The following is a 17,737-nucleotide window of genomic DNA, read 5'->3' as shown; positions in this document are numbered from 1 at the left end:
ACACACGTGCTCTAGGCGAAGCATTTGTTCCTACCACCCTTCATCCAACCTTACCCGTACGATAAACAATCACCTTTATTTACTTGCATAACATGGACGGATTCCACTTTACTTTAGTAGTTAGCAAACTTATCATCTGTACCCTTATAAAAAACGAGTTGGTGATGATGGTGTGCCTGCCATCTTGTAATACAGACCGTATGATCTATATCTGACGGATAGGAAGCAAACTATGATAATTTTACAAAAGATACCTGCACCTCTCTCCACATCATTATCTCCCGCAACCTCATTGCTCAGCAATTAAAAATGGAATAAGTCTCTAGAACAATCTAGCATGCATGGTGGCCGCTGCCGCCTGCCGGCGCCGTCCATCCCCATGCCGCCGCCCATTCCGACCACCAGTCACCACCACGCTCCACTCCTCCTCGCCTTATCTCTCATCTTTCATTTTTTCATGACATTCTCAAGATACCAGTTTTCCGATAGAATTCTCGAGATATCATTAGTTTTTACACATGGGATTACTCCTGCATGGGTCAATCACAACAGGTGTTTTGTAAAAAAATGCATATTGATGTTCCGTGCAATGCACGAGAATCTTGCTTGTAATTATATAACGCAAATCACAAGCAGGAAGTGACATTTTTTTGACACAACCACGTTAACATGGCCACGTAAATCACGAGCAGGAAGGAGAAGGGAAGCGGGCTGTGGAGTAACGTTTTTACCACAATTTCTTAGGAAACTGAGTGCAATAATTGAGTAGTTTTGCAAACTACCATTACTACTACACCTGAAACGGTTCAAAACCTATACTCCCTTGCCAGCGCGCGCTTCCCGCATGAAACGGTCAGCGTCGCCCTGGAGCGTCAGTGCCGCATTAATGCCCGGCCAGAGCGGAGGCGACCTCTCACCTGCGCCGGCTTTGATGTGGCGCGACGGCCGAGAGAGCGCTGCTTCCCGGTGCACGCGACTGCTCCGCGTCGAGACTGGCCATAGGCTCTATTTGGATCCATGGGTTAGAGTTAATTTGAGCTAGTTGGGGCTCAAATAGCCCTAAAGTATCCAAGCATGAGGGTTTAAATTGGAGCAAGTTGCACCGAACCCACCAAAACAAACTATCCCACCCAAGAGGTGCTAACTGGAGATAGTTCTCATTGGGACCACAGAAAAATCACTTTTCTCTCTCCATGAAGTGCATTTATTCTCAATCTAACCCTGTCACCCAAACACCTCTTTGGCTACAGTTAGTTTAGGGTTAGTCATGAGTTAGTCTAACCTCTAGCTAAGTTAGAGTATCAAACAGGAGCAGTATAGGACATGCAAGTTGCTCAAAGCATACAGGCAAATTCGTACGTGAAAGGATTTTTTTTCTTTTTGAAAACGGAACGTGAAAGGAATTTTTTTAGAATGCTCTTGGCATGACGCTAACATGTGATAGTTAACCGACCTCAATAGACGGCAGAAACGCCAGCCTGCCGCACTTTGATAGAGACGAGGAGGGAGAAGCGATACAGGCTGCTGGATTACTAGAGATAGGTGTCGCACGGAAGCCAAGAAATATGGTGATAGCGTGGGTTAGCCATGTAGTAGTATGATGTAACTACACTGGGTTGCCGTGTTTCGTACTCTTCCAGTCCACTGTGGGGATGATTGGTTAATTTTATATCGCTGAGTAATATTAAATATTATGAGTGGAGACGCTCCACCACGAGGTTCCTTGCTACTTCTCGATCGTCCGGAATCTATGTTCTTCCACTCTATTTTTTGCGTGAGCTTTGTTCATCCTTTTGCCAACACGCGAGACATCTAGCATCAAGGCGCACGTGTTATGCAACGATTGTTCCATCTATATGAAGAACACGTGGCACTGGAACTATGAGACGGACATGTACCCAGGAGTGGACGTACGAACCTGAGTAATGTAGCGCAGTAAGTGAAGTAGAAAGGCACAAATGGTATGAACATGTGTGGCATACAGGGTGCGTTTGGTTGCGTTCTCGTCTCAGCATAGTTGTTCCCTCTTCATGCATGCTCAACTCAACACCCCTCTTCATGCATGCTCTCTTCATGCATGCTTCTAGTGTATTTGTGCTAAACTAGTGTGGACTCATGCACCCTCCATACACTCTACCAAACACCCAAAAGGTAGGTCGAGAAGGGAACTCTTGGGCAGCATTTGTCTCTTACTATATACTACCACTAAATGTTGTACGTGCAATGCACGGTGATGTTATGGAGTACGTGCCTAAGTACTCTACTACTACTATATTAGTTGGAGGCACATATTAACTTTTATATTTGTTTACGTGTATGCCCCGAGACCTTCCAACTAGACATGTCTTTCTCTCCAGGTCGCACTTTGTATCGTTCATACCACTAAGTAATACTACGTGTGGTCTCTGACCTAGAAGTGGAAGAAGTGGAGACGCTCTACCATGTTGTTTTTTACGCTGGGCTCTACCATGTTGTTCATGTCCCACCCCTTTCGCTGATGTGTGGGACATCCAGCACGTGCCATGTTTGGCACCCTTCGTCGTAAGAGTTGAAATGCTAGCATTCATCAGAAATAAAAAATAGTTATAAATCGGCAGTGATACTATTTTTTTTCGAACCAATCAGCAGTGATACTATACCACATGGTTTCCTTGCTCCTCGATATCGGAAAGAATACTTTTGTTCGCCAACACGTGGGACGTCGACCATCCTGGTCCACTTGCCATGCACGCAAAAATCCAAGGGAGAGTCACCCAGGTCGTCGTGCCGCAGTAACAATGACTAATGAGCCGTCAAATCATAGGCCCACTTCCCACTTTGAAGTTGCTCAGACGAAGGAACCATCATGACTTCGTTGAATTCCGCTTCTTGAAGAAAACTACTATACCACCAGTACTGCTAGCTACAGTATTTACTCCAATAGAGGCCTCCTTTCGTTCATTGGATAGGAATATGAAAATCATAGGAAGTGAGAGGACATGCATCTCAATTCCTATAGAGAAATATATGCCATTTGATGCATAGGATAGGAATTTTTCCATTTAGTCTAGGCTAATGTACTGGTAATTTGCTCTAAAAACTACAGTAGTAGCTAGTAGTACTGGTACATGCTCGTACTCAGACACAGACACACACACACTAACTACTAGTACTACTACTTCTCACATGCTGGCCAGACGCCGTCGTTCTCCTTCCCGGCTTTGTCGACGACACCCCACCATGCTTGGATCTCCGCCGACCTCTCCGCAGCAGCGCGTGCGTCCTTTTCTTTCTTGCGGCGGCAGGCCTCTCTTTTCTTGAGTGCTTTCTGACTTTTCCGCTCCCTCTGTGCGGCTTTTTCCGCCTCTTGCTCTACCGCCCATTCGGCCTTGGCATCTTCAAATTCCTCCCACATAGTTGTGAGGTCGCGAGCGGCGATGAACTCGGCACGGCAGGATGCCATCGCTTCCCTACCATTTTGTGTGCGTCCGTGGGCGGCGAGGAACTCGGCGCAGCGGGATGCCATCGCTGCCTTATCGGTTAGTGTGTGACACGGTGGCATGAATGACGCTTGGTGAGAGCTCTAGGGTGGAGTCGCCGGACAACCGTATAGTGCATTGGTTTGTCAAGAGCTCAAGGACAAAAGATGAAGCAAATTAGGATTCCCCTTCAATCCTGGTCATTTATTACCGAGTAAAATGCATTGGCGGTCATCGAACTTGTCTTGATAGCTCACTTTGATCATTGTATACGAGATATGGTGATTATACGGTCGCTGGCTCAGCGTATAGCTCCGTATTTGTATGGTTGACCAGTCAAATAGTCCGCATGCGCCTCATCAGCTCGTGTTCTTTATCTATCTACGCGGGCCTACCTGTGAATGGAGAAAGAAATACTGTAAAAACCAAAATTATGTGTATGTGGGGAATCAAACCACGGACTCGTCGCTGCAATGCACCCTCGTCAGCCAAATGAAAATGAAATACTTCGCGTCAGACACTCACGCTCACGCTGTCAAAGCATGCTAATGCATGCACGTCGCCCTCTAAACCAAAGTCCTGCTCATGGCGCAATGCAAACGGCAAGCCCATCACCTGCGCGCCCCGGCGGTGCCTGACATTACTGTTTAGACGTTTGATGGAGGCCTACGCGAACGCCGAGCATGTATTCACCTGGCTCAACACCAACGGTCATACTCGGACCGCCTTGCTCATGTATATCGTCCATCACAACGACAATCTATAAAACAACCTAAGCTAGAGAGGGTACTATGGTAGTATGGTACGGAGTATGTACTATCGTGAGCGACCGATCTTAGTGCCACTGCACACCGAAACCCCTTCCATCGCTAGCGCGCGCTTCCCGCCTGAAACGGTCATCGTCTCTCCAGAATGTCAATGCCGCATTCACCGGACTTAACTGCAGGTGCAATTGGTGTGTCACTGACATGCGGGCCAGATGCCCGTTGGGCCCACATGTCAGTAGCCCAAATGCATCTACAGTTAAGTCACTGAAGCAGCGTCCGCATTCACGCCCGATGAAACTACTCTGGCGCCAGTTGTCCATCTGTCTGCCGCGGCTCATTGCCATTCGCTCGCTATATTAACTTGAGCCCCAGCTCCCAGCCATAGCCAAAGACCCACACTTATTCTCCTCCGGTCCCTTCCTTCTGTCGGCACCACTTCAACCATGGCCTCCTGGCGCTCTAAAGCTCTCTTGGATGTACTGTCGCAGGAGCAGAGGAGGGACATCGGCGGCTCCGCTCCAGGCGCGCTCCAAAGCTCTCTTCGACGTACTGTCGCAGGATCAAACAAAGGAGATCGCCGGCACCCCCCAGGCCGCCCTTCGCCGCCACGACCATGAAGCCGACGCGCATGCGCGGGCCCAGCCGGTAGCGAGGAAGATTAGTACATGGTAGGTCACCGCTGCTCTGGTCCCGGGAAGGCCACCGCAACTTCACTCAGACGACGCCATGCTTGGTGGGGTAAACATCGGCGGCTGATTAGCCGCTTGACGGCGACGTGGATGTGGAAATCTTCATAACCTTGTGCTCCGGCCAGAGGAGGAGCTTATCGAGGCGGATGAGGAGGAGGCAAAGGCAATGGCCGGCTTTCTCGGGTTCATGGCCGGACATGGTGGTCGGGCGCCGGCGATCGTTTAGATTAGGTTTACAGTAGGTTTAATATGGTTTGTGCGAAATATGTAATGAATTTTGTCCAGTTTGTAGGAAAAGTTTTTGAAATGTAATGAATTTCATCCGGTTAATTTGAAAATTGCTTTGTTTGCACGAATTTCGTCTGGTTAGTTCATATAGTTGTTGAAAGGTATGCGGGCAGCATCGAATGGCATCCATCAGTGTCCTCGGACAGATGCCGGTGTAAATGTGTGGGCCAGCGCTGGAGATGCCCTAACTATGATGCTATAATCGCTAACAATCCTCCATTATTTGGCAGGGAACAGTTATCCCTCGATCAAAATCAGATCTACGGTGTTTCCCACTCCTCCCGCCGAAGAGTGTAAACTCTTGCTTACATAAAAAAGGAGCAAGTGGACGACACTGTAGCACATCATATCACTCGAACTAGCCCGCGTAACGAGTGGGAATGCACCGCCCTCGTCATTTTGTTCTGGATTTCTGTCGATCGATCGCTCGAAAATGTTACGCTTCACAAGTTCTAAAGTAAAAGGCAGCACACTTACGACTCGTATGCGTCGCAACCCCGACAGTCCGGCTCGCACGCCGCTCACCAGAGGGGACACGCGTTGTCTTGCAATTTCACTGACATGTGGGATCGTAATTGAATAAACCGTCGATTCCTCAAAAAGGAATAAACCATCGATAGCCGAAATCTAATCGCTCGGCGGGCGTCGGCTGAGAAGAGAGAAACGGGGGAGGGAGAAGAGATCGCCCGCCTGCCACGCACGGACTCCAAGAAATATATGGTGATAATGTGAGTTGGGCCATTATGGAGTCCGGACCGCTTCTGAAGCCCACTCTCACCGCCCTGGCCCCTTAATACGCCAGCTGCCCGCTGCATGCACAACAAGTAGTCCTCGCTTATGTGGAGGAGAGACAGGCATTGACAAAGTCAAGGAGTAACAGTGGACACAATAGCTTTCATCAAAAATAAATAATGAATACTCGTTGCTCGTCCTCTCTATCGGAAAGAATACTTTCATTCGCCGACATGTGGGACGTCGACCATCCTGGTCCACCTGCCATGCACAAAATTATCTTGGTCTACCCTGGTCGTATCGCAGGCCCAACCTTTCCCATTGTAAGTTGTTCGGACAAAGGAACCATCATGACTTCATTGAATTCCGCTTCTTCAAGAAAACTTACTATACCTGCAATACTGCTACCACACGCGAAGACTGGATGGCACTGTACCACGTCATATCACTAAAACCCACTAGGCCAAACTAGCCCGCCTAGGTCATCTATTTTGGAACGGAGGGAGTACGTCTCTGCACTGCTATGATTTTGTGTTGCACGTTCTCTGTACTTTTGCTACGATTTTCGTACCCTATGAACCAAATGAGGCCTGAATGTATGTCGACTATTGTCTGATCGATCGCTAAGCCTACAATTTTAGGAGCCAGGGCTATTGGTCGATCGACGAGGGATAAGTATAAGCGTACCACGAGCTCACCAGCCCCAACGTTTCTCTTCGGTGAGTGCTTTGCAAGTACTATAGCTCGCATAGTAGCTAGCCTACTAACACCAAGAATCATCAAACAAGCCATGCTGATATGATAAACAGTTTAAACTTACACCTAAGCATGCCATATATTACATCAAAAGCTGGCGAGGGTACATCTGTTTCCATAACTCAGAGAGGGTTCGCATGATTCATCGCATGATTCACTATCAAACAAAAGTAGCAAGATCCGCCCACACAAGATAGTGCACTAGCCCTAAGATGGTTTGATAACACGCATCGTTCTGGTAATTAAACATAGGGCAATGCAAACTACCCTGAAGGATTAGCGCGACCAACTATTTCTTATCATCGATCTCTCGGGCAATGACCACAGCACAGACAGCGGCATGGGAATCGATTTCTGGGGCGATGTCCACAGGACTGATCGCGACATCGGAATCAATCTCTGGGGCGATGTCCACAGGATGGACAACGGCATCGGAATCGATCTCTGGGGCGATGCCAACAGGACGGGCCACGACATCGGAATCATCAAGGACAACCACCGGCACCTGCACAACCCTAACATATTAGCAAGCACATTGCAAATAATCAGAAAGCAAGCACATTGCAAATAATCAAAAACCACAACTATGGTAATAAGCCATTATTTTTTACCTTGTGCAGCTCACCGGGGGATCTCATCCCTCCGGGGGCCATCTCCTCGTCCTCGATGGGGGCCATCACCTTGGCAGGGGAATATTGCTTCTCAACGGTGACTATCTCCTCAAACTCGGTCTTGAGCCTCACATAGGTGGCAATTAGAGTTCTTGGGGTAGGCACGGTGGGGCCCTTGCTGTTCTTCCAACTTTCTTTGAGGAGTTCATCCGCCAACGTCCTCAACTCTATGGCCAGTGCTTGTTTCTTGGAGTTCTTCGTCTCCATGGGTTGGCTCGCCAACATGGTCAACTCGTTGGTCGGTGCTCGCTTCCTGGAGATCGCTGTCTCCAGTGGGTTGTCCGCTAGCAACTCTTTTCCTAGTGCTCTAGGATCCATCAATGAACTGACAAACAAAAAGCAATCGAAAGGAAACCACAATCGCAATGAAAACGGGAAAAGAATAGGATGTGAGAATTGGTCGGTGCTTCACAAAAAGAAGATTATTGGAATGAAAATATAGCAGCATAACTGATTCGCCCACCTTTCCTTCATCGGTAGAGAAGAAAAATGGTAGAAGTGAGTAGCCTGGAGTGAGGTTTTCTTCAAGAAAGGGAAGAAAGGGCTTGAACGAGCGTTCCAATGAAATGATGGTTGCTTCGTCCAGTCCAACTTCGAGGCCACATTACCACTGTTGGTAAAGGTGTGGGTTTTGTGATATGACAGGTCATGACGGCCACACCGGGGTGACAGGTGAGTCTCGACTATAGCACCTTGTTGTGATTTGGTGGATGGCATGTGGGCCCGGATGCTTTGAAATGTCCCGCATGTAGATAGAGCAGCTAGTCATATAGGAGTGCTCAATATTGTGCACCGCGACCAAGGCAGAGAGGAAAACGAGAGAACTACGTAATTAATGCATGAGTTTAATTAGGGTAGTTTTGTAAAGTACGAGATACATTCCTCCAATAGCAAAATTCCTTGGTTCATGAGATTTGAGATTTGAGCCCTATAAACCGGAAGGGAGGGGGTAATGCACACAGTGTAGTCTACTCACTTGTTTTTTTAGCCGAAGTCTAGTCACTTGTTGAAATCTCTAGAAAGGCAAATACTCCTTTCCGGTTTACAGGTCTATACTACTCCCTCCGTCTAGGTGTGTAAGTCATCTTACGAAAACCAAATAGTCCCAAAACACTTAGGCGCGGTGCATTAACTTCTACCTTGTTTCTTGTTTCTTGACATACGTATCAACCAATAAGAGATGAGAGGTGTGCATGCTTTTAATGACTTGCAATGGTTAGTTCATTGCATGGAATGCTATTAATTAGCAAATAAACATTGGTGACCCCAGGAGCAAACGGTGCTAAGCGCGTGGACGTATGCAAAATGAGTATCAACCAATGGATAATGGAGTTTAATTGTTAAACAATAGCAATTTTGTCTCATGCAAGAGCCTGGCTAGTACTCCAAGGAACCGCACCACGCGAGCGTTCGCAACTGCCACGTTCGGTTTGCGCTTGGCTCTTCACCTCTTGGAGAAGACGAACAATGATGTTACTCCTACTTCTACAGTATCGAATCCACTGTTGCATGTCCGTCCACCTCGTGCGGGAGGGATAGCATGTAGCTAAAGCTTCTACTTACTGCTCCTGCCTTTGCATCCATGACAGGTGGGCCCAACAGGTGGTTGGCCCACCTGTCATGCAGCCAAAGGCAGGTGTAGTTAAGGCACCGGAGCTCAGTCCGCGAGGGAGAGGGCATCGTAGTAATCAAATTTCTCGATCTTGTACGAGTTGACGCGACACATCAAAGCAATGCACTCGATAAAAGTCTTTTTACACATTTCAAATGGGCTACTTCATACTCCCTCCTTTCCGGTTTATAGGGCGTATCTCAAAATTTTAGTTTTTCCATTTTATAAGGCTCAATTTGGTTGTTTCCCATCACATGTTCAGATTCCAAGGTGCATTAAATCATTGCATGCAAGTATTAAGAGAAAATTGACCAATGCATGTAATTTATGCATGTATGCATTGCAATTAATGCATTGGTAAACATACTTTTTTGAGGAAAACAATAGCATTAATTTGGGTGCTTTTGCAAACTCTAAAAGGTATTCCACCACTCACCATCTACCTTGGTTGGTGAGATTTTGGAATTGAGCCTTATAAAACGGAAAGGAGGGAGTATGTAGGAGTAGACATATTTTGCTTCGTATGTACTCCCTCCGTTCCAAAATATAAATCTTTTTAGAGATTTCACTATGAACTACATACGAAACAAAACGAGTGAATCTACACTCTAAAATATGTCTATAAACATCTGTATGTAGTTTGTAGTGGAATCCCTAAAAATACTTACATTTAGGAATAGAGGGAGTAGTCAGTTGTTGCAATCTCTAAAAAGACTTATATTTGGAAACGGAGGGAGTACAACGCATGCATGCATGCTGTGACTTTCCTTTTGATACTTGCATGTGTTGATTTGATGCACCTTGCCAAATTTTGACTATAAATTTAACTAACCAAATTTTCATGCATGTGACAAAAAATCATGGGGCTGTTTCGACCGTGACTATGTTTGTCTTATGTTGCCACATTATTTTTCCCACACTTGCCACACTTGCCTAACATGAGTTGCTCAAATTGTTAGACAAACTTTGGCTTGCCTAAGGGAATCTTGCCACAATTTTTGTGTCTATGACATGTGGGGTTCACTGCTAATAAATAAATTCTTGTCTTAGGTGTGGATAATAAAAAAGACTTATATTTAGGAACGGAGGGAGTAGAAAATATAAATAATAATGCATGTTGGGGCAACCCACGTTTCCGCTAATTTTTACGAGGGGGTGGTTGTTCATTTAATGGAGGGACTTGTAGTACAAGACTTGAACGATACAAAGTGCGACCTGGCACACCGTAACACCAGTTGGAACAAGCGGGTAACTATCTCAAAAAACAATCAACAACTAAAAAACCGTGACCTGGCATGTAGTAGTACACAATTTTAAACGATTGTTTTGATGGAGTGAAAAAGGAAAACTACCCCACTACTTATATATAGGCCTGAGCTTCTGCGCTTGCTTGCTAGGGCTGCTCTATTCACACACTCTCATCCTCTTCAGATCTAAACAAGATAGGGGTAGTAACACTGTCTTTCTCCCTTCAAAAAACACTGGCTTTCTATCCTCACCGCTAGTTACAGATCCGGACGTATCCCCCTCCACCGGTGAAGGGGAGGAGGGGCAGCATTTAGGCCGTCGTCGACAGCGAGGGAGGAGACCCACTGCCGGCCGCACCGTTATCTCTAGTCGAGCGCCGGCGTGGGAGGTCCTCCGATTCCTTCGTCGTTGCCTGTGGGCGGATCCGGCCTCCCTCCGCCCACCTATCCACATCCCGACGACCTTCAGGTATATCTTCGTTCAAAACCGCCTTAGCTCTACTTCCCCAGCTCGCTATGTCGCTGCATGTGCATCATTTTCTACCTCTCAGCCCCTCTCGGTCGGATGGTCCAATGTCACCTATTTTTTTCTATTGTTAGAGGTAAAGCTACTTCATGGAGTCGAATCTTGTACTCCCTCCATCCGAAAATACGTGTCATTGAAATAAAGTGGGGGTGGGGGAATTTAGTGTGTACATCGGACTTGGTACAAACAGGAAGGAAAGGGGATGAAAGTAGTACAGACTAGTCATCCAACTGGTCTCTTGGTCGAAAAGGGAAATATAGGGGGAACGCTGTACACAGTGGTATGACCAGGACTAGATTTGCTATCCACACATACGAGTAGGTGGCTAGAGTGAACAAAAATGGGACCAACCCAGATATGTTTCTTCGATGTTTGGTTCTCGGGGCAACAAACTATGAATCACCACTTTATGCCCATGTTTACGTACATGGTGTTGTACTGCTGGTGCACCCACTGTCCCATGCCCTTATACCAAATATTTAGGCTCCGGTCGGAATAAAGGGGCAGAAAACATAGGTCTTGATGAAAATAGAGGAATAGGAAAGGAATGTAGGTATAAAACTACGGAACAACAAACCAGAGGAAACTCTCAAGAGAATGTGTTCACATGGACTATGAAATGTATAGATTTGTTTTTTTAGTAGCATGCTTGGCAGTATGAGATGCTATTTGTTTATTCAGCTGCACAGTGACTACTCTTGTCCTCACCTCACGTACCACACATAGGTTGTTATTTCGGCAAACATAGCACAACAACCTGTCTAACGCATCGCAGCGAGCGCCATCCTCGGGCTTCCGCCCAAAAAATGAGCAGCGCGTGGATGTTTCTAATCCGATGGAATCAGTACTACTAGACCTGCTTTCCTATGAAACACTATTCACCTTTCCCGTGTTCCGAACGGTTGGAAGGGAAAGAATACCGTAGGAATTGTTGTCCTATGAAAATCCTGCACCAAACCTGTCAATCGAACGCAGCCTTAGCTATTCTTAATATAATGTCCCTGGTAAAACTGAAGCCATGCCACTGTTTTTGCCTGTAATTGTTTGAGACTCTGACAAGTTTAGCCAAATGTTTTTGCCTGTAATTGTTTGAGACTCTGACTGTTTCCTCTATGCCTTTTTGTGCAAACAGGGATATCCAATTCACCTGGTTGCTGTTGTGACCTTTTGGTGCACCGCACAAAACTCTTCATAAAAGAAGTGACTTTTGTGCTATTTAACTGGAATGTCAGATGGAACAATTGGTTCATTTTGGTGGAACTGCACAAAGGGAGATCTGTGTTCCAATGCTCATCATCCATATTGGCGCCATAACCTTCCTTTAGGTAAGAATGATATTGAATGCATGTGTTCATCTCTATTTTCTGACTGCCATGAGAAAATAATGATGTTTTTTACTAGTACACTTGTACTCCCTCACTGAAAAAACCAATTTTGAATTAGAAGGCCAATCATGTACTTGGTTTCACCAACTGGTGAGGAGAAAGAGAAACAGAGCATGAAGAGGAAGAAGAAGAAGAATAAACAGTGCCAAGGTGATCTTGCTAAAGCCAGAGGCCTCAGTCGAGGCTATTCACCGGCTCCGGCAACAACTACCTTACATGTGAGGAGATCCTCCAGGGAGCCCTTCCACTTTTGTTGTCTCACTTAATTAATTAGGAGTACTTAAGTACCACTAATATATTACTGCCTAATTTTCCTGTTGGAGTTAAACAAATCTTTAGTAGGACTGAGGGAGTCCTGGACTAGGGGGTGTCCGGATAGCCGAACTATCATCATCGGCCGGACTCCAAGACTATGAAGATACAAGATTGAAGACTTCGTCTCGTGTCCGGATGGGACTTTCCTTGGCATGTAAGGCAAGCTTGGCAATACGGATATGTAGATCTCCTACCATTGTAACCGACTCTGTGTAACCTTAGCCCTCTCCGGTGTCTATATAAACCGTATGGCTTTAGTCCATAGGACGAACAACAATAATACCATAGGCTAGCTTCTAGGGTTTAGCCTCCTTGATCTCGTGGTAGATCTACTCTTGTAATACCCACATCATCAATATCAATAAAGCAGGACGTAGGGTTTTACCTCCATCAAGAGGGACTGAACCCGGGTAAAACATCGTGTCCCTTGTCTCCTGTTACCATCCGCCTAGACGCACAGTTCGGGACCCCCTACCCGAGATCCGCCGGTTTTGACACCGACATTGGTGCTTTCATTGAGAGTTCCTCTATGCCGTCGCAATCAGGAGGGATGCCTTTTCCCGTCTTTAAAGACGGCGCCGTCGTCAAGGGAGCTTTGGCCACCGGCCAAACTATCCGGCTAGGCGGTTTACTTATGACCGCCTGTTCGGCCGCCGCTTCAACAATGACCTCTCAGGTCATCAAAAGCGATCTTCACGTCAACTCGGAATTCGTCGAGCAGCTAGATCCGATGGAGCTCTCCTCCGTAAATGAGCTCTTGGATCGCATCGCCGCCCTGGGAGTCGCTACAGACTACGATCAGATTGGGCTTAAAACCGATCTGAGAGAAATTAACTCTCCCCAGGCTACCCACCACGTTGTTGTGGTAGAGGAACAATGCGGCGACTCTTCTTCTATGTTAAAGACCAGTTATATCCGGATTCCCGATCCCTCCATGCCGGATTCCCGCGGAGGGACGGACGTCAATCAAGTACTAAACCTAAAGTCGGGCATCGGACTAGATTTGTTGGATAACATCCAGCAATCCAAGCTTCCAAATCCGGAAACTTCTCGGCCTTTGAGCCTCAGATTGGGCGGGGTTCCGAATTTAATTCCGCCCGCCCACCCAAACATAAGCGATCTATCTCAAATACGGCAAGAGCCCGATGAAACAGTACATCATTACTGGGCCAGATTCCTCCTGGTTATGGACAGGATAAAGGACTGCCGTGTGGAATGCGCAATCTCAATTTTCTGCAACAATTGCACGGACAAGGGAATCATGAATGCCATAAGTCGTCACGAAGTTACACGCTTTGCCGACCTGGCGACCATAGTACAAAAATACTGTGCGATGGAGAGTGCCTGGAAAACCGAAACCAGGTTTTGGGACAACCCGACCTTGAACACAACCCTAGTTTGAAATAAAAAGGTGCGTCATACTCAAGCACCTGGGTTAAAAACCAAAAAGCAAAAAACCCCTAAAGGGCACGGAACCGTACTGGAGGGATGGCTCAACGGACCCTGTAAAATCCATAGTACAGAGGGCGCCACTCCAACACATAGCCTTCGAGCATGTTGGATACTACGGCAGGTGGCCAAAAGTGGCGAAGGTTTTCTAGCCCCGGGTAACCAGCCCAACAGTACCAGTACGGTATTAACAGTCTTCGAGACTTTCGCATCAAATAATATGCGGAAACGAACAATCCGCAGCCTCACCGAAGTCTACCAAGTAGCAACAACAAATCCATGGAGCGACACGGCTATCACCTTCAATGGCAGCGACGAACCTAAATTCCGAACAGCCCGAGTACCAGCCGCATTGGTCCTCAGTCCGATAGTGGACGGCTTTCCTCTTACCAAGTTACTCATGGATGGCGGCAGCAGATTAAACCTCATCTACGAGGAAACCCTCGAAAAAATGGAAATTGACTGGAGCCGCATTGAGCGAAGCAGCACAACCTTTAGAGGAATAATCCCTAGTCGAGAAGTACGATGCACAGGAAAAATCAGACTAGATGTAGTGTTCGGCTCACCGGACAATTACAGGTCCGAGGAGGTCACGTTCCAAGTGGCCCCATTCGGCAGCGGATATCACGCCTTGTTAGGGCGAGAGGCATTCACAATCTTCCAAGCTATACCCCATTACGGGTACATGAAGCTTAAAATGCCCGGGCCCAATGGAATTATCACTCTTGTTAGTGATCCAGATATAGCACACCGCGCTGAAAATAAGACAGCCGCACTAGCCCTAGAGGCATTGTCCGAAGCCCTAGCGGTAGAGGAACTCACTGCGCTGCGCTCCACGGTGGATAGGGACGATGTGATACTCGATAAGAGGTCTAAATCCACCTCTTTTAAACCAACAAATGAAATAGTCACATTGCAGGTCCATCCAACGGACCCCACAAAGACGGCCTCCATTGGGGCACAATTAAACCCTGATGTAGAAGCCGCACTACGAGAATTCCTTCGGGAAAATTGGGACATTTTTGCCTAGCACCCTTCAGATATGCCAGGAATCCCATGTAGGCTGGCAGAACACAGCCTAAATATCCTAAAAGGATTCAAACCATTCAAACAGGCTCTTCGGCGATTTTCTGAACCCAAAAGACAGGCAATGGGAGAGGAGCTAGCCAAACTCCTAGAAGCCGGATTCATCAGAGACATAAAACATCCGGACTGGCTAGCAAACCTGGTAATGGTACCAAAAAAGGACAAATCCTGGCGCCTCTGTGTCGATTTCAAAGACCTTAACAAGGCCTGTCCAAAGGATCCTTTCCCCCTCCCCCGCATCGACCAAATCATCGATGCTACCGCAGGGCACGATTCATTGTGCTTCCTCGACGCATACTCCGGATACCATCAAATCAAGATGGCGGAAAAAGACCAGGCCGCAACGGCATTCATTACTCCATACTGACAATTCTGCTTCAACACAATGCCCTTCGGACTCAAAAACGCCGGCGCAACATATCAGCGCATGATTCAGACATGTCTGGCTACCCAGATAGGCAAATCAGTGGAGGCATACGTAGACGATGTGGTCGTTAAGACCAAACACATCGAAACTCTAGTAGACGATTTGAGGCTTACATTCGACAACCTCCGAGCATACGACATTAAGCTCAACCCGGAAAAATGTGTTTTCGGTGTACCAGCCGGAAAGCTCTTGGGCTTCATTGTATCCGGTAGAGGAATTGAAGCAAACCCAGCCAAGATCCGAGCTCTATCACAATTGGATATTCCAAAACACCTCAAACAAATACAAAAACTAACTGGATGCATGGCGGCTCTAAGCCGCTTCATCTCCCGTTTAGGAGAAAAGGCGCTGCCCCTCTATCGCCTTCTCCGGTGCACTGAACACTTTGAATGGACGGATGCTGCCACGGCCGGACTCGAAGAAATTAAGGCCATATTGCCAACAAATCCGGTCCTGGCCGCGCCCAACCTGGGCGAACCTATGTTATTATATATCGCGGCAACACATCAAGTCGTCAGTGTCGTACTCGTCGTCGAACGAGAAACAGAAGGGCACAAATTCCCTCTTCAAAAACTAGTGTACTACGTATCCACTGTCTTAACTCCATGCAAGTCCCGGTACCCACATTATCAAAAGATAGCGTACGCAGTGTTCATGGCATCCCGGAAGCTGCGACACTACTTTCAAGAGTGTTCCATAACGGTGGCCTCCGAAGTACCTCTCAATGATATTATAAACAATCGCGACGCGACGGGCAGGATTGCAAAATGGGCCATTGAGCTCTTACCATTTGACATAACCTACAAACCACGGCGAGCTATAAAGTCGCAAGTTTTGGCTGACTTCATCGCCGAATGGACCGAACCCGAACTCCCTAAAGAGTACGGCGCATACTCCAATTGGATCATGCATTTTGACGGCTCCAAAATGTTGGCTGGCTTGGGGGCTGGCATCGTCTTGACGTCCCCAACCGGAGACACAGTCCAATACATACTTCAAATAATGTACACGGACTCCAACAACGCAGCCGAATACGAGGCCCTTCTACATGGTCTCCGAATGGCAATCTCCATGCGCATTCAACGCCTAGAGGTGCGCGGGGATTCAAACCTTGCAATATCCCAAGTAAATGGAGACTTTGATGCCAAGGATCTGAAAATGGCAGCCTACCGTAGTGCCGTCCTAAAAATGTCAGCTCGGTTCAAAGGACTCGAATTCCACCATGTAGCCCGGGATAATAACCAGGCAGCAGACGTGTTGGCACGCATCTGCGCAAAACGCGATGCCGTCCCTCCAAACATCTTCCTGGAGCGGATCTTTAAGCCATCCGTATTATGGGAAGAGGAGTCCGGAAATAACAACCCGGAACCAACTGCACCACCCAACACGGAACATTCTGACAGAATCGGTGGCTCAGCCAATGAAATAACACCTTCAGCCCACAAAATAATGGGAGTAATTGCCCCGTGGACGGAACCATTCCTAGCCTACTTAATCAGGCAGGAACTTCCCAAAGACCAAAATGAGGCCCGCTGCATAGTTCGGCGATCTAAAGCCTACAAGGTCCATGAGGGAGAACTTTATAAGAAAAGCACAACCAGAGTCCTTCAAAGGTGTATCTCCGAAGAGGAAGGGCGAAATCTCCTGGCTACGCCGGACTCGGCGGGCACCACGCCGCAGCCCGGGCTCTTGTAGGCAAGGCCTTCCGTACAGGATTTTATTGGCCAACAGCACGGGCAGATGCTCAGTACTTAGTCCAACGATGCGTCGGTTGCCAGCTCTTTGCTAATCAAAGCCACATGCCACCCACCGCCCTCAAAACTATACCCACCACTTGGCCGTTCGTGGTCTGGGGGCTTGACATGGTTGGACCCCTTAAAGGGGGAACCCACAAGCAAAAATACTTATTGGTCATGGTGGACAAATTCACCAAATGGATAGAGGCCAAGCCGGTTAAAACGGCAGAATCCGGACCTGTGATAGACTTCATATCCGGGGTAGTACACCGTTTTGGCGTCCCCCACAGCATCATCACTGATAACGGCACGAATTTCACGGCCGACGAGGTTAAACTCTGGTGCAAAAACATGGGCATCAAGCTCGACTACGCTTCAGTCTATCACCCTCAAACTAACGGTCAAGTGGAACGAGCAAATGGTCTAATCATGAGCGGCATTAAACCCAGATTAGTGCGGTCCCTCACAGAATCTAACACGCACTGGGTAGATGAGCTCGACTCCGTACTCTGGGGGCTGCGGACCACGCCAAACCGCACTACCGGATTCACACCATTTTTTATGGTATACAGCGCTGAGGCAGTTTTGCCCTG

Source organism: Triticum dicoccoides, chromosome 5B (genome assembly GCF_002162155.2).
Source record: "Triticum dicoccoides isolate Atlit2015 ecotype Zavitan chromosome 5B, WEW_v2.0, whole genome shotgun sequence".
NCBI classification, from domain to species: Eukaryota; Viridiplantae; Streptophyta; class Magnoliopsida; order Poales; family Poaceae; genus Triticum; species Triticum dicoccoides.
The sequence above is the reverse complement of the archived record's forward strand: the minus strand, read 5'-3'. Positions refer to the sequence as shown.